At 34.8% G+C, this 26133-nt stretch overlaps 2 long non-coding RNA genes across 2 annotated transcripts in view; both read left to right on the top strand.

The window, feature by feature from the left end:
* LOC143690199 (uncharacterized) overlaps positions 1-15319 on the top strand; it is a 74010-nt gene extending 58691 nt beyond the window's left edge. Inside the window, exon 3 of the long non-coding RNA XR_013179031.1 lies at positions 14638-15319. This is a non-coding gene — a long non-coding RNA (uncharacterized LOC143690199). The remainder of the gene's footprint in view (positions 1-14637) is intronic.
* Positions 15320-22137: 6818 nt separating this feature from the next.
* Positions 22138-23600, top strand: LOC143690200 (uncharacterized). The gene is made up of 3 exons (XR_013179032.1): positions 22138-22173; positions 22916-23072; positions 23348-23600. It is a non-coding gene; the product is annotated as an uncharacterized LOC143690200 (long non-coding RNA).
* Positions 23601-26133: the final 2533 nt, after the last annotated feature.

Below are 26133 nucleotides of genomic sequence, written 5' to 3'. Positions count from 1 at the left end.
TTTTTTTTTTGCAGAATTGGGCTTAGAGAGAAAGTGATCACATCTGAGTAATAAAAGAGGAGTTCTGGAAGTAACTCTTAGGCCTCATTATAGGTAGTCTTAGATTCTCCACTATGGAAATAAGTTTCACAAGGGCAAGCCTCAAAATGAAGGGCTTGGCCTATTTTCTTGGAGGTCCCCAATGGTTGAAAGGGCACCTGGGGTTTCCCAGATGAGAAAGTTTAATAGTTCCACAAATAGTTTTTCCTTTGGACCCTCAAGGGACATTACCAATATTTTTAATTATCAGCCCACCATAGTCTGAGATGTAGCCTGCTATTACTTTAAGTTATACTGAATTACAAGGCCTAGTTCCTGTTATGGACTCCAGGAGTTTGAGTTGTTTAAATGAGCTATCCAGACAGGTTGATTTAGATAGTGTGTTACAGAAAATTTAGGTTCTAGACATAATAAACCTCTCTGCCTTTGGTCTCATACAGTAGGTGAAGGTCTAGAGTACATGCACTATCATCTTTTGCCTTGTATTCTGATTTACCTTAGTCCTAGCCAGATTGGCTTTGTTTTTAGCTCTAATTAAGGCCTGATATCTTCTTTGGTTATTTTAGCTGTTATTGAATGCAGCCTTCAGGGCTGCAGCAATCCATCTCTGGGTCTTAGGTGTCATAGAATAACTGAAAGTTCCAGGGAAATACCAGCTGATACACATATAGCTCAACATCTCAGAGTCTAGAAATACGCTTACAAATTCAGACTAAATGTGGCTGTTATGAGGGCTCACAGTCTAGGCTCCAATTTTCTTCTGCATATTTTCTGAAAGAGACCTTAGCATATTTGCTCTTTTGTTTCTGGCTTATTTTGCACAACATGTTGTCTCCAATTTGCACAACACATTGTCTCCAAGGTTTATTCAGTTTATTACGTGCCTCTCAACATCCTGCTTTTTTGCAACCACACTATGTTCCATCATATAAATGTATCAAAATTCGCCACTCTGCTTCTCAGTCATTGTACCCTTCTGCTCCCTCCATCTATTGGACATCATGGATAGCATTCAAAATAAACAAACCACATCTTACAATATCCTCATATGGTTGTGCAATAAGTAGTACTTTGAATTTTAGATAATTTTCATTGGTCCATAGTAACAAAGAACCAACAAACACAGCATAACCAAAATCAAATCAAATCAAAACTGCCCCTCTTGTCCTTTTCCTCCAATTAATTACCTGGAAGTGCTGTGGTACTATTGATGACTTCCTGTTAACTATTGGCCATAACACGCATTTTTAGTTTTCCCTCTATATCTTTCTACTATTGACTCTTTGACCAAAGTCAAACCTTTGAAATAGCTCATGCAAGAATTTATTTATAACTTAGATTTAATCAGTGGGATTCATGAAACTGTACATTCCCTTTCATTTATATTCACCCTCAATACCGCAATGTTACATATAACCCCACTAATTAGTTACCATCTCTTCCATCTGTTCCCTTGCATTTAAATTCAACCTCATTGGGTAACCTTTTCCCCATCTCTAGCTTTTTTGTAGAATATAGGTCTGCTATATTCTACAGTGTAACCTCTGAGATTACCTTTATGAGAATCATAACAGCAAAATCATAGTGTCTATTCTTTTGTGTCTGGCTGATTTCAGTTAGCATTATGCCCTCAAGGCTCAGCTATGCTGTCATGCTTCAGGACATCATTTTGTCTTACTGCTGCATAATATTCCATCATATGTATATATCACATTTTGTTTATCCACTCGTCTGTTGATGGGCACTTGGATTGCTTCCATCATTTGGCAATTGTGAATAGTGCTGCTATGAACATCTGTGTGCGAACTTCTGTTAATGTCTCTGCCTTCAGCTCTCTGGGCATATATCAAATATTGGTACTGCTGAATCATAGGGCAACTCAATATTTAGTTTTCTAAGGAATCGCCAAACTCTTTTCCATAGTGGTTGTACTATTCTACATTACCATCCACAGTGAATAAGTGTTCCAATTTCTCCACATCCTCTCCTACAATTTTAGCTTTCTGTTTGTTTAATAGCAACCATTCTTATTGTTGTGAGGTGACATCTCATTGTCATTTTGATTTGCATTTCCCTTACTAGTGAAAATGAGCATTTCTTCAGGTATTTATTAGCCATTTGCAATTGCTCTTCAGAAAAGCATCTGTTCATTTCCTCTGCCAATTTTATAATTGGGTTATTTGTTCTTTCGTTGTTGAGCTGCATAATTTATTTATTTATGTACACAAGCTTTTCTTTGATATGTGGCTTCCAAAGATTTTCTCCCATTGAGTTGACTGCTTTTTCACCTTTTTTCACAAAATCCTTTGAGCCACAGAAGCTCTTGATCCCGAGTTCCTATCTATCTATTTTTTTTCTTTCACTGCCTATACTTTAGGTGCAAAGTATAAGAAGCTACTTCCTAATGCTTGATCTTGAAGTTCTTCCCCTGCATTTTCTTCCAGAAGTTTTATGGTACTGTCTCTTACATTTAGGTCTTTAATCCATTTTGAATTAATTTTTGTATAGGGTATAAGGTAGGGGTCCTCTTTCATTCTTTTGTCTATTGATATCCAATTCTCCCATGCCCATTTATCAAAAAGACTAATCTGTCTTAGGTCAGTGAATGTGGGTCCCATATTTAAGACCAGTTGTTGGTCTAATCTGCATACTTGATTTGATCTTATAGGTCAATATTTCTGTCTTTGTGCTAGTGCCATGCTGCTGTTTTGATCCCTGTGGCTTTTCGTAAGTTTTAAGGTCAGAAAGTGTTAATCCTATCACTTTACTCTTTGTTAGGATATCTTTAGCTATTTAGTGTCTCTTTCCAAATAAATTTGATAACTAGCTTTTCCAAGTCTTCAAAGTAGGTTGTTGGGATTTTGATTGGTATTACATTGAATCTGTAGATCAATTTGGGTAGATTTGACATTTTAATGACATTCAACCTTCCTATCCATGAGCATGGAATGTCTTTCCATCTATTTAGGTCATATTTAATTTTTTAAGCAATATTTTGTAGTTATCTATGTACAAGTCCTTGACATCTCTGGTTAGGCTTATTCTTAGATAACTGATTTTGGTCAATATTCTGAATGAAATTTTCCCATAATTGTCTCCTCAGATAGGTCATTACTTGTGTATAGAAACATTACTTATTTTTGTACATTAATCTTGCATCCTGCCAATTTGTTGAATGTGTTTATTAGCTTAAGTAGCTTTATCATAGATTTCTTAGGGTTTTCCAAGTAGAGGATCATGTCATTTGTAAATAATGAAAGTTTTAATTAGTTCTTTCCTACATGGTGTCTTTTATTTCTCTTTCCTCTCTGGTCTCTCCAGCTAGGACTTTCATTACAATTTTGAATAATATTGGTGACAATGGCATCCTGTCTCAATTCCCAATATTAGGGGGAATGCTTTCAATTTCTCACTGCTGAGAATAATGCCAGCTATGGGTTTTTCATATATGTCCTCTAAGACATATTAAGGAAGTTCCTTTGATTCTTACTTTTTGAAGTGTTTTTATCAGGAAAGGAAGCTAAATTTTGTTGAATGCTTTTTCTGCATCAATTGATATGATCATGTGATTTTTTCCTGTTTGTTTCGTTAATGTGCTGTATTATGTTAATTGATTTTCCTGTGTTGAACTCCTTGCACTCCTGGTATAAACATGACTTGATTGTGATGTATGATTGTTTTAATGTGCTGTTGGATTTGATTCGCTAGTATTTTGTTAGAATTTTTGCCTCTATATTCATTAGGGAGATTAGTCTGCAGTGTTCCTTTCTTATAGCATGTTTATCTGGTTTTGGTATTAGAGTGGCTTCATAAAAGGAATTAAGTAGCATTAATTTTCCTCAAGTTTTTGGAACAGTTTAAACAAGATCAATTTAGTTCTTTTTGGAATGTTTGATAAATTTTCCCTGTGAAGCCAGCTGGTCCTGAGCTTTTCTTTTAGGAAGATTTTTGATGACTGACTGAATCTCTTTATTTGTAATTGACTTGTTTTGATCTTCTATTTCTTCTGGAGTCAATATAGGTAGTTCATTTCTTTTTAGGATTTTTTCCATTTCATCTAAGTTGTCTAATTTGTTGGCATATAGTTGTTTAGTATTCTTTTATGATTTCAAAAATTTCTTCAGGATCCATAGTAACAACCTCCCTCTCATTTCTGATTTTGTTTGTGTCCTTTCTCTTTTTGTTCTTAGTCATTCTAGCTAGGAGTCAATTGATTTTATTGATTTTCTCAAAGAACCAACTTTTGTTTTTGTTGATGCTTTCTAGTGTTTTTTTTCTTCATATTGTATATTTCTGCTTTAATCTTTGTTATTTCTCATTTTTATTTGCTTTGGCATTAGTTTGCTCTTCTTTTTTCTAATTTCTCCAGGTGAGCAGTTAAGTCCTCGATTTTTGTTCATTCTTATTTTTTTAATATAGGCGTTTAGGGCAATAAATTTCCCTCTCAGCACTCTTTGCCACACTCCATAAGTTCTGATATGTTTTATTCTCATTATTGTTCACTTCCAGATATTTGCTGATTTCTCTAGCAATTTCTTCTTTCACCCAATGATTGTTTATGAGTGTATTGTTTAATTTCCATTTATTTGTGAAAGCTCTGGTTCTTTGGTGATTATTCAATTCCCAGTTACATTCTGTTGTGGTAATAGAAAGTGCTTTGGATAATTTCAATTAAATCTATAAAGACCTGTTTTGTGGCCTAGCATATGATCTATCCTGGAGAATGTTACATGCACACTAGAGAAGAACTTACTGGTGTTTGGGGTGTAATGATCTATATTTGTCAATTAGTTCTAATTCATTTATCACATTGTTTAGGTTCTCTATTTCCTTGTTGTCCTTGATCAGGTAATTTTATTTGTAGTGGAGAGTGGTTTATTGAAGTCTCCCACTGTTATTGTTGAAATGTCTATAGCTCCCTTCAGTTTTGCCACTGTTTACCTCATGTACTTTGGGACTTCTTGATTGGGAACATAAACATTTATGATTGTTATTTCTTCTTGGTAAATTATTCCTTTTATTAATATGTAGTGCCCCTTTGCCTCTTAAGACATCTTTACAATTAAAGTCTGCGTTAACTGATGTTAGCATAGCTACTCCTGGTTAGGAGTACAAGTTACAGGAGTACAAATACAGCTTTCGTAGAACATCTTTTTACATGCTTTCATTTTCACTCTGTGTCCTTGGGTCTAAGATGTGTCATTTGTAAACAGTATATCAATGGATCATAACTTTTAAGCCATTTTGCCTATCTGTATCTTTTAATTGGTGGTTTTAGTCTGTTAACATTCAAAGTCATTGCTGTAAAAGCTGTCTTGAATCTACCATCCTTTAGTTTTAACTTGTCACGTCTATATATTCTTTTTCCTCTCTCCCTTTTTAGCCTTTTAATTACCATTACTGGCACTCTTCAATTCTTTTCCCTCCTCCAGACCTCCCTCTCCTGTCTTTTTGTTTTTTTTTTTTTCAGTTGACAGGACTCCCTTTAGTATTTATTGTAGATATGGTCTCTTTTGACTAGTTCTCTCAATCTTTGTCTTTGAAGATTTTAATAGCTCTCTCAGTTTTGAAGGAACTTGACTGTTTAAAGAATCCTTGGCTGAAAGCCTTTCTTATTTAGGATCTTAAATATATCATGATACTGTCTTCTTACCTCCATGGTGCCTTTTGGGTTATCCAAACTTAGTCTTATGCGTTTTCACTTGCATGTAGTAGTTCACTTTTCTCGGGCTGCTTTCAGGACTTTCTGCTTCTCTTCAACATTTGACAGTTTGATTAGTATGTTTCCTGGGGTCAGCCTATTTGGATTTATTCTTTTTAGAGTTCACTGGGCATCTTTGATTTGCATATTTATGTCTCTTATAATGGTTGAGAAGTTTTCTGCAATTATATCTTCAACTAACCTTCCCAGCCCTTTACTCTTCTTTTCTTTTTCTTGAGCACTGATGATTCTTATATTTGTGTGCCTCTTGCTGTCCATCATTTCCCTAAGATCCAGTTCCATTGTTTCCATCTTTTTGCCATTTGTTCTTCTGTGCACTCTAGTTCAATTTTTCTGTCTTATAGTTCACTTATTCTTCCTTCTGCTTCTTCAAATCTGTTGTTGTATATACCTAACATATTTCTAATTTAGTCTACTGCATCTTCCATCTCTGTGAGATCTGCCATTTTTCTATTTAATCTTTTGAACTCTTCTTTATGCTTTCTAGTATCTTCTTCACATCCTTTATTTTTTAATAAATATTCTTGAGTAATTATACCATATTCTACATGCACTTCAGTGCTTTGATTTGGTCATTTGGCTGATCCATTTTTGCTTATATCATCACAAGCTTTGTGATTTTCTGCTGTGTTTGGGGCATTTGATTATCTTAATAAGGTTATTTTACATTTTGGTTTCCTTCACTCATCTAATGTTTTGTATTTACTTGGTTTTGCATTGAAGGTTCCATTTTGCACTTGGCTTGTCAGTAATTCCCCACCAAACCAAGGCCGGGCTCTCATGTAGTGGGTACAATTCTATTTGAGGGTCTATTAAAAGCTAAGAAGTGCATGGGTAGTTTAGTCCACCCACCACATGAGAGACTTATGCTTGATTCCTGGCCCATGCACCCTAAAAGTAATAATAACAATAATAAAATAAAATTTTAAAAACATGAAGAAAAAAAAAACCCATATCTCAATAGTAGAAATTCCTAAAGTCAGAAGGAGAGACACACCCCAAGATATACTGGGAATGAACTCAGACTGGTGCCCACAGAAATAAGAGAAAAATTTTTTTGAAATAAAAAATCAACAGAAGCTCTGAGATTTTTCCAAAATGATTCACTTTTAAAGGGCTCCAGTAAGTAATCCTACCTTGAATTGGTGGAGACGCATCTCCACGGAAACAATTTAATCAAAAGTTACCACCCACAACTGGCTGGGTCACATCACTGTGGAAACAATAAAAAAGATCCCACCCAATAATATTGAATGCTGACTAAAGAGCATAGCTCTTTTGGAGTACACAATAGTTTCAAACCAGCACAGAAATATATGATCAACTATCACCAGCAGAAAATTCATGAGTTTATGCAAACAAGTACTATGGAAATGAGTGCATTAATGATTTCCCTTTCTTCTCAGAAAACACAGCAGAAGAAATAGTAGTCCTATTATGAAATGAAAGGGAGGAGAGATAAAGAAGTTAAAAAATGCATTGGTAAATAAATAAAGGCTGCATAAAGATAAACATGTAAAATTTGACTTGTTTTTGAGGAAATATAAATTTGTTCTTTGAAAAAAAAATTCAGGTTAGTCAAAACCTAAAATTGAGCAATAATGTGATACACAGTACAAATATTCTTCTGCAGATTAGCAGCAGTGGATGATATTATGCAAAACACCTTATCTGGGGAGGACCCCCTCTCTGGAGAGAGGTAGTGGAGATGTCAAAGAAAGCACTGCACCAGGAAAGGTGAAACAGGCAAGGGTGACTCTACTTAGGAGATGCGATGCTATAGCAGGGGCAAGTTGAGCTCATCTCCATCAAAATGAAGGAAAGAAAGCTTTTTTAAGAGCTAGGAATTTGGGGGAAAAACACTGGAAGATAGACCACTGGGAGGGATGAGTGATTTAATGAGGTTGTAAGTAGGACCACTTGGCCCCTAATGTTTTTCTTTATGGTACTTAAATCACCTATAATCTGCAGGACTGGAGGGAGGAAGAGAGAGATAATCAACTACCTAGTTCAGAGATTCTCAGGCACCTGGACTGTGTAAGAACCAGGGTGAGAGGAAAGTCAGGAGCCTGGAGTCTGGAGAAGTCTGTCTAAAGTTTAGTCAAGCTAAAGGAAAGTTGAAACAGTATTGATAAGGGAGAAAAGTTTTGTTACATCCAAAAGCTATTTTTATTTAAAGTTGTCATCTGTTTTAGTTTCCTAGGCTGCTCAAAGTAGATACCATGAAATAAATGGGTTGGCTTAAACAATGGGAATTTATTAGCTTATGGTCCAGGCCACAAAAATGTCCAAATAAAGACACCATCAAGGTGATACTTTCTTCCTGAAGACCAGCTGCCAGCAATCCTTGGCTCCTCTGCACAGAGTGGCATCAGCTTGTTTCTCCCTCCTCTGCTGGGCTTCATTGCTTTCAGCTTCTTGTATTGGTGGATTTTTTCTCTCTCTCTCTATGTATTCATTCCATTTATAAAGGACCCCCATAATAGGAGTAAGACACATCCTGAATGAGGGGGTCACATTTAAACTGAATAACCTCATCAAAAATTCTTACTGACAAGGGGTCCACACCCGCAAGAATGGGTTAGACTCAGGAGCATGTTTATCTGGGGTACATATAGCTTCAAACTACCACATCATCAATTCCTATATTTTTTAAAAGATTAATATCATTAAATGTGAAGGTGTAATTTAAAAGAATATGAGCTCCCTTGAAAGCTTGAAATGGACTTAAAATGTTTTCAGTGGCAAAGTAAACACCTTTTTTTCTTTCACACTCTCCAAATTAAGTTTTCAGATTAAAAATTGTTTTTAAATAGTTTCTTGGAAAAATAGTATATTTTTACCTAACAGATTTACAAAAATAAGCATCTTCTCCATTTAATTACTGGTATGCAGCAAAACGTGAGAATGTTATAAGGTCTGTACACAGTTGTAAAATTAAAATCTTAATAGCATGTTGCAGAAATACCCTACATAATTTATGATAAATAGCTTTCGACTTTGAAACATTATGTGCTCAGAGCTATTTGCCTTTACAAAATTCTTTAATCTATTGAAGCTATTTTCTGTGGGTTACAACATCTAAAATAATATAATGTAGTTTTGCCAAACTTGAATATTTATGCCTTGAGTTTAATTTACTGTGTATAGCATTTCTATTAAGCAGGTTCCAAATGTTACCAAAGTTACCAAGGACTTCTTTTATCCCTACATTGTGACAAAAATTCAAAATAATCTATGAAAACCTAGTATAATTTGAAGTCTTTGTCTAATTTGATCATACTAAGATTTTCAGAAAAGTTATACAAATGATAAATAGAAAATCATTTCATTACCTAAAACATTTCAAAACAATGACAGAGTATTTCAAAATGTTGTTATTCTAAATATGTTTTTCAAAATAAAAGTGTCTTCATATATGAATTTCTGTTATCTAAATGTTAAAATCTCATGTGAAATTGTTGATACATTTTAAATATAGGCCTTACTATATTTAAGATAGCAAAATAGCCACATGAGAAATTTGACAGGTCTGGCTGATTCATCCCTGCAATCTTGATATAATAAGAACTTCTCTGCTCACTTACATTTGTACTCTCATTAGTGGAGTTTGTTTGCCTTTGGCAAACAATTACTAACCATAGTGATTTTTCTTGCCAGAACTAGAGGCAAAGTAGTTCCTATACTAGTTTGAATTCTTATTTCTTGAACATGTACACATTTGTTCTAGTCCATCGTGTGATCAATCAGCCTCTTCATAGTTCTGAAGTTTGATAAGGAACATAGTAAAAGCAGTGAGATCAACATCAATGGCTCGTCAATTATCCAGTCCCTTATGGAAATATGCACTGGGATTCCTGAATTCTGCCTCACTTGTTCAGCATTAAGATATATATGTTATTCTCAGCCCTCAGCAATGATATGTTATTGGTTTCCTAACATTGTTAACAAAATATCTGAGTCACATAGTAATGTGTATTCTTATTCTACTATGTATGCCTTTCTCTAAAGGGTGTAATATATAAATAGCATTTACAACATAGCAATACACATTTCAAACCTAACAGGTGTGTATGGCTCTGAGATTATTTACTTCAGTTGAGGACCAATTCCAACTCCAAATTATTTTTTTTTCAGCATTTTATTTCAACTTGTTGAAGCTTTTCTTTCCCTGCAGCATTGGACTTCTACTAACTTTTTTTCCAGACACTGTAATTGGGAAAATAAAACAAAAATGAGGGATAGTATAGTTGGAGATAAAATATTTTGATCCAAACCATGCAATTACGTTAACAAACATTACTGAAATGTAAAGTGTGTAAAACGAAATAGTCATAAATGAAAAATATGGAGGAATTGTTTGGACTCTAAGTAAAAACAAGAAAAAAAAATAAAACAAAACCAGTTTTATCCTAATAAGAAATTTGGCTCTAGAAATTAGGTCTAGAAAGGGCCTAAATGTTATTATCCTGTTTATAGACAACAAACCTAACATATTTAAAAATGTATTCCTCTGAGAGGTAATTTGACATAATTGACTATCTGTATTAAGGGGAACCTACCTTTAGAAACATGCAGTATAGAATTCACTAACTTTTTTTTGTTTTTTTGCAAGGGCAGGCATCGGGAATCGAACCTGGGTCTCTGGCATGACAGGCGAGAACTCTGCCTGCTGAGCCACTGTGGCCCACCCCACTAACATATTTTTAAGCGACTCACCTGGATGATTTGCTGGTTTTGTTTTTCCATGGCTTTGGCTATCTCAAATTGAAGTGCATATGTGTAACAAATTCACCGTCTTGATTTTTAGTTGCTATTTGTGTAATTTCAGAAATGCAGAGAATAGTAATCTTAACTAAGAGAAGTTAAATGCATTTATAATCCTGCACTGTAGATCCCAAGGGAATTGGAGCACTCACAGTCTCCAAGTTTCCACCATTTGTACTTCCAAACAGATTACACTGACATGAGCTGGAACACATGAAATGGATTTGATATAGAAGAGTTACATGAGAAGAAATAGAAAGAAAATTAGCAATTTATAGAATAGATAGGTCAACACAACAATAGCTGCCTCATCGCTTCCCACATGGTCTATATTTAAGGAAAGCTTGAAGAGATTGTAAGATAATTTTACAGTTTTCATGGAAAATTATCCCTAACATTTGTGTGGTCCAGAAAACAAAGTGCATATAGAGGCTGTTAAGAATGTCTTTTAAAAGTTATAAATCAGACCCAAAAATTAAATAAGAAATATTCTCTCTGCCTACATTGACATGTATGTCTTCATAGTGCTCTAGAAGACCAGGTTAAGATTTAGAATTGGAGTTCTGTGCCAGAGTGTGTCATTCATAAAGCGGCAGCTCTGGCCCCAACTACAATGTGTTCCACCCTGCACTTACTTTCTCAACCCATCATCACCAACTCCTCTTTGTCCCAACTATAAATGGCTTCATGGACACCTTACATCTCAGGTTCAATTCCATCCATAACTTCTGCAAATAGCCACAACCCAACTCTTGAATTTAAGTGTGTACACACCACTAAATGGTTCCTTCAGAAGTTCAGATGCAGTAGGGAGACCTGCGCAGGTTCTCAAATAAGGTTCAGCACTGTCTGGTCAAGGAATTGTGGAGTTATATGTCCACATAGTGAGGTCTAGAAGGCAGACCACAGGTCCAAGTGGGCACAAGTTCTTGTCCTTGCGAACTTCTCACATGTAGGGAGACTCCCGGTTGGAAGAGGCTTGCGCAAGTCCTTCTAAAGTAAGAGTGCAGCGTAGGGACCCCATTGCCCTGTTTTAAAGACAGACATATGACATGGACTTTTTGCTTTATCTCCTTAAAGAAATCTCTTTCAAGATTTTGGATCCTGGATAAACTGGATACTGTTAAGGAAAGATCACTTTTTATCTTTTTATTTTTAAGTGCAGGAAATAATCGTACCACATACTTAAAATGCAGACTTTTAGCTTTTGCTCATCAAAAAAAAGCTTTCTCCATTACCATGCAGCTGAAATTTCGATGACAATTCCATCCATTCAGTTCCACCTACTCTGCAGGACTGGCCATACCTGCACTTTGAAAAGGGGTATTCATCTTTTCTTTGAAATTCGAACCTTCTAATTTAAAATTTCATCCTTACTAGCTGTGTAACCTTGTACAAGTGGCTCAACCTTGTAAAATCTCATTTTATCACTTGTGGAATGATAATAGTAATTATTATAATTATTATTTTTATTGATAAAAATACATATTTATTGCAAAGGATTTTGTAATAAATAATAAAGTAATGCATGTGAGACCTATGATGAAGTTTGCTGCATACTATAAACACTTCTTAAATTATTGTTTTTGTTTATTCTTTAATATTGTGGTCATTGCTTTTTGCTATTATCACCAATTTTATTTAAAGTGGGAGGTTTGTGTGAGCTCTAAGTTTGAGACAGTTCAGTTCCCTAGTTTAACACAATGAGAGTCACAATTCTAGTCCTTGTAACAAGTATTAAACAGAGTTTGTCTTAACAATTTGATAAATGTTTCTGATTTGGGCTCTTAATAGTTAGTATATTTTCTCCCAAGAAAGAATAAACCAATTACTTAAGGTTGGGAAAGATGAGTATTAGAAAACATTCCAACAAAGACATGTATTTCCTAAATAATCCCTGGAGGAATAGAGTATGGCTTTTGCTAAATGTCTTTGCATACTGCACTTAAGCAAATATCTTCCCCATTGACAGTGGCTCATACATGCAGAAACAAAGACCTGACCATCATTAATAAAGCATCAAAAGTATAAAAGCATGTTGAAGACAATCTTCAGGATGGTATAAATATGCATTTTACATAAGAAATCATAGATATTTGCTGTCAGAACAAAGCTTATATATGTAATTAATTTAATATTTTCTTACTTTACAAAAGAGTTTTGAAACTAAAGTTCAGAAAGGTGAGATCTGGACCATGTAAAATTGTTTAAAATTTCATGGTCTCATTCAAATGTACCTTAGAGTTATTTGAACATTGTTGATTATTTGTTTGCTAATTTTTTTTGTCATTAAAAAAGGAGAAAATATGAAGCCCCTCAGACTGAAAGGTCCGTGACAGCTGGGATCCATTTCACTACCGTGTATACAGGCCCTACACCCTTCAAAACATATTCTTCAGTGATAAAGGGGGAAAAAATATAACAGAAATGAGTATTTTAAATTTAAAAAGCATGTACATAAATCCACTATTTTTGAATTCTGGGCTTTTCACTGTGATAAAAACAGATTTTATTTTGGCTTCCATTTTATGACTGAAGATAGGAGAACTAAGGTATTTCTAGAATTCTATTAATGACAAGATATTTAGAGAGAATATGGTCCAACCAAGTGATATGCTGGTTAATATTTAGCAAATGGCTTATTTGGGATGAGGAAAATGATTATATTGTTAGCCAATTTATGTGATGTAAATACTACCAGCATGGATAATTCCAAGCTACTAACATGACATCAACTGGATTTTCTTGCAAAATTCCTGAAAATCTAACAATTGGCTTTAATGAGACTGTATGAGCCCCAACCCCATCATACTCTCTGACCCGACCCTTTAATCTGCAATGCCAAATGCCTATGTCTATGCTAATGAAAATGTCCTCATAAGTGGATTGCTCTGATATAGTGTATAAGAAAACATTTTCTAATGTGTAAAGTGTTCAAATGTTGTCAATTATATTTTATTAATAGTTATATTATTTAGCTATGGGTTCCTTACACTATTTTGTTCAAAAAGCAAAGGTTTGAAAACTATGCATCAGTACAGAAACTTATGTTAATTCATTTGAATTTTAATCACAATATTTTCCAAAACAGTAAGGAAAAGAATAAATAAATATATTATATATCTGTGGTTAACCTATGGCAAATAAGTAGTTGCCATTTCTTTAATAATGTGTCATAATTTTATGGGATCTTTATTTAAAATAAAGTTTGAAAATGGTGAGCTTTTTTAGAACATGGGGAAAAAGTAACTGCAAATGCATTCTTAATAATAGCAAGTGACCTGAAATATTTATGTTCATAGATAAACACATGCAGTCTTGCTTACTGGGATAAAATTTAGAGCAGCATCCAGTTTTTTAAAACTAATCCGATGTGTGATTTTCAGAATGAACATGAAAATGATTTAGCGTCTCTGATAGGATTAGCAAACGTGGTATTGCTTTTCCATTAGGATTAGCTGTCAACCATCAGCTGTAATACTAGAGAAATCACAGCTGTACTCTGATCAAGTCCAGAAGATGAGACCAGGAAGTTACTATCAGGTTGTATCAAAGTATGCAGAGCCAGCACATTTTCAAGGAGGCAAAATCTATATTGGGTGTTTTGCATGAAAAGGTTTGCATTACACTTCCAGTGAGCTCATTTTTTATGGAACTTATTTCATTTAATGTCACACTCTAAAGTGTCCCCACCCTTTTCTAAAATTGACTCTTCTTGAGATGAAAACATCTAAGGTGGCATTGATTGTCTTTACAAATTCAAAAAGAATCTCCCAAATAAAGTTGCCATTTCTGATTAGGTTTCTGAAATTTGAAACTCAGTATCTGCTTAAAATAGTTAACATGTGACTTAAAATAGTAACATGTTAAATTATGCATCTATGTGTATATAATATGTTAAATATTACATAAACTTACCTGGGTTTACATGTATAGAAACACATATCAGTGTATGTAAATACATTAGCATATATATTTCCCATGCTTATTTATTTATTTATTTGGAAGAAAATGCTTTAATATTTAGAATTTTCAAAACTTCATGCCAGGAGTTTAAGTGAAAATAAAGAAGAATAAAATACTCACAGCAAAATTGTTTGGTTTTCTAGTAGAGAAGACTGGAATCTACATGGGAAATGGAATAGATATGTGAGGCAGAGAGGAGGAGAGAAGGAGTGTTGATTTTGTCAAACTGGAATCCAAGTTATAAGGAACTTATTACACTGAACATTGGTTGTGGGTAAATAATTATACCAGTTCTGGTGAGGGTAAGTTGGAAAGTTGATGCTTAAATACTTTCCTGGAAAAACCTTCCTAGATGGTTTGGATGTAATATTATCAGTCAGGTGGCTACAGAAGGGATAAATATTCTGGAAGGGTGATTTGCTAATATTTATCAGTTCTTAAATACGTATAATCTTTGATATAACATATTCACTTCTAAGAACACTTTCACCCTACCAACTAAGAAAAGAAATTGGCATTTTTCCCCCCTCTGGAGGATACTCAAAAGATCATAGTAACAAAAAAAAAAAAATTAGAAGTCACCTATCTAACTTTCTAAGAGAAGAAACTTGTTAAATGGCACATGTTTCCACCATACAATGGGGTAGTGGGAACCAGTAACAATGATTTTATTTCAAAAAATGCTTACTAATATGAAAAAAAATGTTCACAATATATTATCAGCTTGGAACAGTGCCTGAAACAAAGATGGTGATCAATCTGAGGACATTTTGCTCCTCTAAAAATGCTTTAGCTATAGATGCACTTAACAATTTTTGGTTAAATGTGAGCCCAAGTATTTTCTACTGATTTGGTTTTCATTGTTGAGGGATTTTAACTACAACACACATGCAACTATGGCATGCCATACATAATATTTCACTATGTATATCTATTTTCATAATCAATTGGATCCCACAGAGGTCAGTTATATATGGTTTCAAAATCAGATCATAACTGCATGTAGCGAATACTAGCCATATCATGGTTATCCTATATATCCAAAACAACTGACTATGTGTATAAGGGTAATGAGAAACTCTCTAAATTCAGATCAGGATTCTACAAGGGTAAGTTGATTATTTAGAGCTAAGCACTATAGGAAGATAGTCTTAGGTAAGCAGTATGTCACATTTCTGTTAAGAATTGTAAGAATTTTTTCATTCAATAAATAAACTGTAATTTAAGTTGTCTCTAACCTCTTCTGTTCACCTAAGACAAACTCTCCTGAAAGTTTTTCCTTTATTTCTGGACTTTTAATGCTCTCCAAGGCTTTTCTTTCTCTTGGTTGTTTCTGTAAGCACCTTAGAATTTCTCAGAGTTGCTTTACTGAAAGGGGGAATATAAAACAGAAACACTTAGTAACTCAATGGAGAAGTACATTATTATTTATTGTTTCAGATGATATTTGAAAAATATGCAGGTATTTTTTTGTTTGTTTGTGCATATTTCTATAGCCATAAAGCCTCTCTTTAAGTGAGCTTTTCTGCATAAATGGCCTTCTGGTCTCCCATACTCCTATAGATCTGAATTTCCTTAAGTATCATAAATTCCTTACTACATGCCAAACAAATATGTTTATCTGACACAGCATAAAAAATGCCACAAAGTAAGCATCTGGTGGTGCTAGCAAATTAAGCTGTCATACTATAGTTATTTATGGACTTTCCGAAGTCTATCCAAATGCACATTTAACGTAGAACAGAGTTTAGACACATTATTTTAGCAGAAAAGCCCTAAAATGCAGATCCAACATAAACTAGTCAATGCAATTTAGTTTCATTTATTGTCCTTTAATATATTGGGTTTTATCCACTCTATTGCTTTGACCAGTAAAGATAGCTATCTCTAGTCAGACATCAAAGCAAATCATTTGCTATCACTGCTGAAAATATTCTTCTGAAGCTTTGCATTCAGCAAAAACTTTCAATAGCTCCTAAAGTGGCTATCAGAAATTCTTTCTTAATATATGTTTTACCAACCCAATCACACTCTTCTTATAAAAGACAGAAAAGATAAGGGTCAAGGGTGAGCCACTTTGCACCTGCTCTCAGGTAATGTGGGGGTGAGGCCAGAGACAGACATGAGTTAGTATGCTTCTTTCAGACCAGTAGTACATAGACTCGTTTCTTACATTTAATCCAATTTCTTTTGCACCAGTTCCCTTTGGGTAGATATGTAGCTTTAGAGCTAGATGTACTCCAGGAAAGCATATTCTTAAAATTAATCCATTCCTTTAAGTGTGAACCCATTGTAAATAGGACCTTTTGATGAGGTTACTCCAGTTGAGGTATGGCCCAAATCAGTCAGAATGTGTCTAGTTCCTATCACCGAAGTCCTTTATAAGCAGATTGAAATACAGGCAGATAGACCGAAAGCTTCCAGAAGCAAGAAGTCAAAGGTCAACAGAACCTGGAAGAGAAGGGAGAGCCCCAAGAGGCTGCTGTTTGTCTTGCCATGTGGCAGAGGAGCCCAGGACCAAGGATCATTGGCAGCCAGCCCCAGAATGCAGATTTTAGGGAAGAAAGCGTTACCTTGATGATGCCTTGATTTGGACCTTGCCCTAGGCTCAAAGCCATGACCGAATAAATTCTCATTGTTTATGCCAACCCATTGCAGGCTACTTGCTTGAAAAGCCAAGGAAAATAAAACAGTAGGTATCTCTAATAATGCATTTTTTTTAAAGACAATAACTTTAACAAATAATTGCCACTAATTGGAAGGTATTTGTGTACCTAGTTTTTCTGATTCTTCTTTCAATAATTTCTGCATTTCTAGCTGGTCTTTTAGGTGACCCCATTAGCAATATAGCTGAGAATTCACAGTTAGGAGTCTGGATCAGCCAAATTAATTACGTGCTGTTTTCCTTCTGGGAAGAAATGGTCTGTTTAGATAAATATATTAATTGGGTGTTTGTTACTGTTTATTGTAATCATATACAGAATCCCTTGTTATAATTACACCTTGTTCCAATACCTTCTTAAACATTTCTTCGAGATATTTCAGCCAGCTTTTGAAGACACCTGTAATTTTCTCATCTGTGAAAAATAATTCATGATACACATTTTCTCCCAAAGTATTCTAGGCTTTCCAGACTTATATCACTTTATGACTCTGAAATAATCTCAGATTTGTTCTCAGGGTGACTGTGGATACATACAAAGCAACTGTAGGTCAGGCTCTGATTTCTTGAAGTGAGCTGACCAACATTACTGGCATGAGTCCATCGTGACCTATCAGTGGAAACCAAGTCACAGGCACTGCACTAAAAGATGTAGGGTGTACAAAGATGACTATGACGTGCTCTTTGCCCTCAGGAGAAACAAACCACACATAACATTAAGTAGATGTGAAAAGCATATTAAATGGGGGAGAAATGCTTTATAGGGGCACTACTAAATATTAATGATTTGGACAAGGATGTGAGAGGCAGAGTACCATAACTAAACTCAAATATAGTGAAAGGTAAGAAATATAAGGGCCTGACAAAGAAATGGCAAATAGCTAGCTTGCCTAAAATGTCTCTTAGGCATCTAAGTGCATCCAATAACCAATAACGCTAAACAGCATATTTGAATCCAGACTATGGAACATTCAATACTTGGCAAAGAATTTTGAATTTTAGGATGTTTAAGTCAGAATTGTGACTTCAGAGACAATCTAGCTTAATTCTAGTTCAGTTTTGCAACAGCAGGGATAGTTTCCTGAATGATAACCAGGGTTGCTTTACTCACCCATTCTTTGTATTATTCAAAAATTTTAAAAAAATATTGGGGGCCTATTGCTATATTAGTAATAGTGCATTAGTTCCTTAATCGGACAGGCATACTGTATTCAATGTTGTGATATTCAAAGATGAACCAATATGATGTCATCTGTGCCAGTTTGAAAGCATTTTGTACCTCAGAAAAGCCGTGTTTTAATCCTGATTCAATCTCACATGGGCAGCCATTTCTTTTAATCCCGATTCAATAGTGTGGGGTGGAAACCCTTGATTAGATTATCCTTATGGAGATGTGGCATGCCCAGTTGTGGGTGTGACCTTTTGATACGATGGGGATCTGACTCCACCCGTTCCAGGTGGGTCTTGGTTAGTTTACCGAAGTCCTTTAAAAGAGGAAACAATTTGGAGAGAGCAGAGCTGACACAGATGTGGGCAGTTGGAGAACAGAAATATGGTGTTTGGAGACGATTGGAGCCTTGCAGACATTGCCATGAGATGTTAAGCAAGCCAGACCTGGAGAGAGCCAAGGGGAGCCAAGAGATGAAAGCCGGCCCTGGAGAAGCAAAGGGAGGAAGCTCCACAGGAGCAGAGGTGGGTTGCAATGAAGCCCAGGAGCAAGGGACCAGCAGATGCCAGCTACACAACTACTCAGTTACAGAGGTGTTTCTGACCCATCAGCCTTCCTTGAATTATGTGTCTTTGCCTGGATGCCTCAGTTTGGACATTTTATAGGCTATGAACTGTAAACTTGTAACATTGAATTCTCTTTATAAAAGTCATTCCAATTCTGGTATATTGCATTCTGGCAGCTTAGAAACGAATTAAAAGATGATATATTAGTTTCTAAGCTGCCGTCTTTCATAGTCTGGTAGGCAGGATAAGAAAGTACATAAATAATTATATGGGGAATTTCAAGAGAATGCATGGATTACAAAAGAGGATTCAGGAAAGATTCATGAAAAGTTTGTCTTAGCCCTGGACCTTGTTTATTTATACTATTTCTTTCACGGTCATCTGTAAGATAAATAGACATATATAGAAGTAGTTCGATATGATGGATTCCAGGTTAATCTGCTGCCCCAAATAATGCTAAAAGGCCACAAAAAATCCCAGATTTGACCTTTAGAGAAGAATTCCATTGTATTATTTCAGTGTACTTCAGCAGCATTTGAGCCATCTGAATGCAATTTGTCATGAGTCATGAAAGCAGTAGCTCAGCAATGTTAAACTAATTTTTATAATGCCTTAGTGTATATTAGTTTATCAGATCACATTTTTCCATAAAACTAATTTGAGCTCAGAAGAAATTGAAATTTTGATAACACAAATATGCCAAAAAATAATGTAGTTAATGGAGTCGAGATCAGGATGACAATACAGTGACTGAACCTGGAAAGCTAGTGAGAAACATGACGGTAGTGGAAAAACCATTCAGGGCCAAAGGTGGGAAAATAAGAAAAACTAAGGGGGAAAGAAGACAGTCCTAATAATGAAACCCAGCCAATCTTGCAATCTGCCTATTATTGGTCCTACCCAAGATTAATATCCATACAGCATATTATCAGTTGGGTTGTTTATTGCCCAAATCTATTTGGACTAGTCAAGGTCAGTGTGGTACCCATTTTACATGGTCTATTTCAAACTCACATGATACCTGTGGTCCACAAGGTAACTGTTGTGGAATATTCTGGTTCGACTTCAAACTTAATCTTAAACTAAATACTTTATAAAACCAAAACTTTTTAAAGTTCTACTATCTGTCTGATTGAGTCACAGGACTTTGTTATTGTTATTCATTTTTTCCCCTTGAAGTTCTCATTTGGTTTGAGGAAATTATAGAGTAAAGCTCACTACAGTACATGGCTTTAGAGTTTCTAAGTCCATCCAATCTTTTTTTTCTGGAGGTTGCCTCATTTCTCTATTTTACAGTTCACTGGAGCTCTTTGTGGTCACTGAGTCCCATCCATCTTATTTTGGGTTGATTTTGTGAATTTCACACATTTAAAGTAGATGGTGAGGATAAGTGAAATCTGGGAACAAAGGTCCCACACTAGATAAGCATGTGACACTTAAAGGCAGATTTAACAGAAATGAGAGGAGACAGTTCTGGGAGTGATAGATACGATGAATATGGCACATCCCATGACCTTGCAGAGAAAATATTAACAGATCTTTTCCAGTACAAATAATGTTGACATATATTTTCTGAATGCCATATTCATAGTGAATATATATATATATATATATATATACCATTACTTAAAACATTTTTTAAATTTCCCAGATGTGTTTTTGGAGATAAATTTTTTCTAGTTCATCTCCCCACTCCTTCTATATCTTTCTAGACTTTAACTTCATCTCTTTTATAGGCATATTTTCTCCTTTCATCTTTCTGAGGTGCATATTTTCTAATTCTGCCTCTTCGGTTTTCTATTTTATACTTAGCACTTATTTGAGGCTTTTAATCTTCAAAGCTCCTAGAGAACATTACCTAATTAATCTTCCCCACAGTCTTGTAAGGAAAGTCATTATTTGAATTCTTGCTTTTTACATGTGGGAAAAACAAGGCAGAGGTTAAACGGTTTACAAAAATTCACAGAGAGGATGAGTTGCAGTATGGACTGAGGCTCCTAAATTCAATTCACTAGATCATGTAGCTCTTATACCTTCCTTTTGACATACACTTTCTGGTGTTTTCTGGTGTAATTTATTCACTTTGATGTTGAAAATTTTTTTCATCTTTCAATCTCTTATAGTAAACAGTGAATTTCTTTCTTTTCATAACTTTTTTCAAATACAGTCCTCTATTATATAGTTTTTCTATATGTTTTCCAGTTTTTTTCCTATTTTATGTGTTGATGCTAAATTTATAAGAATTTTGCAACATCTTCCATATTCTTTTTAAATTGTTTACAGTTTTAACTCTAATATGATTTAATTAGCTTATCCATAATTATAATGGGGAAAAGAACAGCTTTAAAAATGTAAGTTTAATATTGAATATGGACGCTATTTACTCTATATAGGTTGGCCAGTTAATGCCTCTGAGCTATGATATCTTGATCTCTCTGTTAAAAAAAGTGGAACATGTACTTCCCTGGACTGCTGCAAAGATGAAATAGATACATTTAAAATGCTTAGCACTCACACACACACAAATGTTTAGCATAGTACTTATGCACAAATTTTTCCATTTTTCTTTTTTTCTTCTTTTTAAATCTCCATTATTTCTTTTTAAAAAAAATGAAGTGCATTTCACATACTTTAAAAGGCTAAGACATTATGTGTACAGTTTTATGAGTTTTGACTAATGTATATAAGTCTCTATCCATTTCTGGCTCAAGATATAGAACATTTCCAACATCCCTGAAGGTTTCCTAATATCTGTTTCCAGTTACTGTCTTCCCTGAAGCAACTACCATTCTGATTATCATCATATATTAGCTTGATTTCTTCTACAACTTGATACGAATGGAACATTCAGTATGTATGCATTTCTATCTATCATTTAACACTCAGCACATCTTTTGAGAGCCATCAGTGTAACTGGATGTTGTATCAGTAGTTTCATCCTTTTATTTTTGTATCTGTCTCCTACTGACAGACATCTGGACTGTTTTAAATTCGAATTATGGGCATTCTTACAAAAGAACTTTTTGTGAATAAGTATTCTTATTTATCTCAGGTAAATACCTAGAAATGAAATGGCTAAGTAGTTAAGAATGTATTTGCATTTCCCTAATGACTAATAATGTTGAAACACAATTAGTACAGGTAAGAAGTTTACAATTAGTACAGTTCTTTTTCTAGCAGAGTACTATTTTGTCTTCTCTTACCATCCTGTTATTCCTCAGTATTTTTTTTTTCTTTTGCATGGGCAGACCTGGGAATTGAACCTGGGTCTCTGCCATGGCAGGTGAGAAATTTTGTTAATATTTTAAAGAAAGTAATGAATAGATTGTCATTTTAAAATATAATTTTATAATTTTGACTTTACAGAAGCTATTATAATGTGTATAGTTTTTCCATCTAAAGCAAGATCAAATATATATTCAAGTACTATTTTAATTTGCACTATTATCTATATAAAACTGGCCATATCCATCAATTGACCCCTAATGATGGAGCAAACTTGGATTATCTTCTGAAAACAATATTGGATATTCTAGGGTTTGATGGAAATTTTTTTTGTTATTGTTGGTAAAAATGGACAAGATGGCTGGAAAAACTATAGCAGAGTAGTGATTCTAAAAGTTAGAGATTAAAGGGAAATTCATGTCAAAAATGGAAGAAATGAGATTTTTGTATTTGTTAAATGTAGGCATAGATTGAATTATTTCAAGAACAATGTCTTAGAGAATGACTGTCAAAATTTGGGTCTGTCCACTTAAATGGAATCAGCAGATAGGTATCAGAAAGAAATGTAATCAAGAAATTAGGATTTGGGGGCTAATTTTGATTACTGAATCATTATATAGATTTTCCTTTTTACTTTCTGGTATATTAGAGTAGACAGAGGCAAATACCTGAAATTTTTGCTGTAATCCAGCTGCCTTGATCTCTGATGATTGTATAGCCTTCATCTTGTGCCATTGTGATTGTAATACCTTGTGGCTGACTCTCACTCATACCCATTTTATCTGGTTTTTCAATTTCAGTCTTATGATCACTAAAGACAGCTCCAAATGTTTATGAATGAAAGAACTTCAGTTAGCCCAGTACTAACCCAACCCAATTCAAGCTATCTTCATAAACAAAGCTGAATCTAACTCAGATGGGCCTGTCTGACATGCGCAGTAGCTTAAACTTGAACCTGTAAGTGGCCTATACCTTAATATAATACTAAAAATCACAGGCATTATCATATTAAGATTGCCATTTTCTTACCCTCTGTGACTAAGCATGTAGTCAGTCTGCCCATGCTCGGTAATAGATCATCTGTAATTATGTCATCTAGAGCCATTGTGCTCATTATCCTAAAACCAGACCATTTTTTGATTCTATAAAACCATCAGCATTACAGCAGTTTAGGGAAACAGATTATTAAGCTGATCTGTTTTGTACCTAGCAATAAACTCTTTCTCTTTTAGAAATCCTGGTGTCTCAGGAATTGGTCATTTGAGAGCCCACTGCTTCTGTCTGGCATCAGAAAAAGAAGAAAGAAGATTGCTAATCACTCAATTGAGGTTCAAGTTCCTCCTGAGAAGAAATCATTGGCATTTCTATTATATCTTCTCCTACCTTCCATTACCTAGCACATATTTTTCTGTACACAGTAGATACTAAAAATAAATAACTATTATTTTACTTGCTGTGATTACAAAATAAAGTGCACTTCAGATATTTTTCTTTAACCCAGTTACTTCTACCTTTCTTTTCCACTTGTCATTTATCAACTGTTCACTTTAGAAAGTTCTGAAAATATGAGTTTTTTTTAAAAAACTGGATAAAAGTATATATGTCATGGAAGTTTTGCATGTAGTATACAGTTGATTGCATTTAGACTTCTCAAGCAGATAACAGCATTATTGAGCAAGCTGTCAATTTCAGCAGGCTAACTACTGAACCAAATCAGCTATTGATGATATTATTGATTTCTAAATTAGCAGCCTTAAAGGATGGAAAAATACTAAATATCCATAGGCAAATAGACCTTTGATTTCATGACTTGAGAGGCATACAACATAAAACTTATCTGCCTGCTTGCAAGAAATAGGTAAAAAGAAAATCTCCCAGTTTTATTTTCCATTAGTAACTACATTGAGATTCTTATAATTAATATTTGAAAGCTCACAATATTACACTGTTCTCAAAATTGATTTGAAAATAGGAAACTAAACAGACCTGACTTAGGCCCATATGTCCATATTTTTTGCTTTAGCTTCAGAGTAGCTGTGTGGTGAATGTTTGTGGGTGTGTATGGATGTGTGCATCTTTGTATGGTCCATATGTAACTGAGAAATTAGGATTTAAGGGATGATTATGGTTGCTATAGAAATTGCTTTTTATTTTCTGGTATATTGGAGTAGACAGAGGGAAATGCCTGAAATCTTTGAATTGTAATCCAGCTGCCTTGATCTCTGGTAATGATTGCATAGCATTTATCTTGTGCCCTTGTGATTGAGAAAAACTTTTAACTAACCTTCACTTGTACCCACTTACCCAGTCTTTCAACTTTAAAGTCTTTGACCACTAAAGACAGCCCCTCAATGTATATTAATGAAGAGTCTTGGGTTGGCCCAGAACTAAGCTACTCCAAGTCCAGACTGTATCTAACCCAAATGCAGTTCATGGAGACAGATTTTGGGGCCAATAGGCCGTTTGATCTCACTCTTTTACACCTATAAGCTCTGTCTTTCTTTGAAACCCTGGTATCTCAGGAATTGGTCATTTGAACACAGGGGCAAAAAAAAAAAATCCACTGCTTTTGTCTGGTAACACATAGCAACAAACAAGGAAACAGACCCAACTCCATAACAAAAACTTTGAAAAATAGTAGCCATAGTAGACTGTGAAATGAGGATTCATGTACAACTAATTTATTAAGGAACTGTCCCCAACTGAAGCTAGTAAATAAATTTAGGAAGTAGGACAGGGAAGGCAGAAAAACCAAGCAATGGTGTGATGTCAGGCAATTCTTTTTTGGGGGCTAATGAGCTAACTCAGCATGGGAGCTCTGGAGTACAAATAATGCCTTAGTTTGCCCTCCCCGTAGGCATTGAAGGAGGGCATTCAAACTCCTGCACCAGTCAAGCACTGATTAGGAGCTGTCCCAGGGGATGTAAATTCTCAGCTACTTCCATTCTTCTGGAATGTCCAAGGGCCATCCTCTGGGGAAGTCCAGGGGGTGGTCTTTCAGTGGTCCCAAAGTAAGAGCACAGTCCCTGATTTGAGAGCTTTGCAAGAAAAAAAATGGAGGCTTTAGTCTAAGGTTTGAAGCTCTTGATTCTGTTAATTAGGGTGCAATTTGACCTAGGAGTTTGCAGAAAAATCTTAACCCATTGCAAAGCCATTGGAAGAAAAACTCAAAGAAGTTAATGGTAGATGCAAAGAGTTCATAAATGAAGTCGTAGGAATTCTAGACAAGGGCACTAATAGTGTTCAATGCAACTCTCAAATTAGGAGAGAAGCAGTTCTGTAGACATCCTGGAGTGTGGGAAAAGTGCTATAAAGTTCCACTAAAGTGAAGTTCTATACTGCACTAGGTATCTCAAAGAAGGGATAAATAACTTCAAGAATTTGTAATTTTTCTCAGTGTGTATTGGGAGGAAAATAGAATGAAAGATTAGAATAATCAAAATCACCCAGGACTTATCACTAAAGTAACCAAGACTTTATGGAACTTATGAAAAAGGAGAAAATGCTAAAATGAAGAGGCCACAAGAGCCCCATTAAAGTTGCCCCTCCCATTCCACCTGGGGATTATTAATAATCTGGTGCAAACTTCATGGTTGGAGAGATGCAATGAGTGGAAAAGAAACTATTGTGAAGAGATCAGTACAACAGGGGAATATGCCCCCACTGAGTTAGAATCATCACAAGAAAGTGATATTGTCTTATCTATTAGCAGTAGACAATATAAAACTAGAATGATTCTTACAGAATTAATAAAAATATTTGTATATACATATATAAATAACAATTTAGAATAAAAGATATGATGCTTAACAATAATCATGCAAGACACAGAGGTGAATTTACTGAGAAACTAATGAAGCTTATGCTTCAAAATGCTGTCATGTATGTATACATTTCAAGGTCCTAAGAACGATCCTAGCAAATGTGTTCTCATGGTCATGTATTTTTCAAATTTTGTAAAAAATGAGATATTTTAGCTTATTTGGTAGATGACATTGCCTCAATAATCAATCCGACT

This window comes from Tamandua tetradactyla, chromosome 7 (assembly GCF_023851605.1).
Source record: "Tamandua tetradactyla isolate mTamTet1 chromosome 7, mTamTet1.pri, whole genome shotgun sequence".
In the NCBI taxonomy this organism is placed as follows: Eukaryota; Metazoa; Chordata; class Mammalia; order Pilosa; family Myrmecophagidae; genus Tamandua; species Tamandua tetradactyla.
This window is presented reverse-complemented; position numbering and strand designations above follow the sequence as displayed.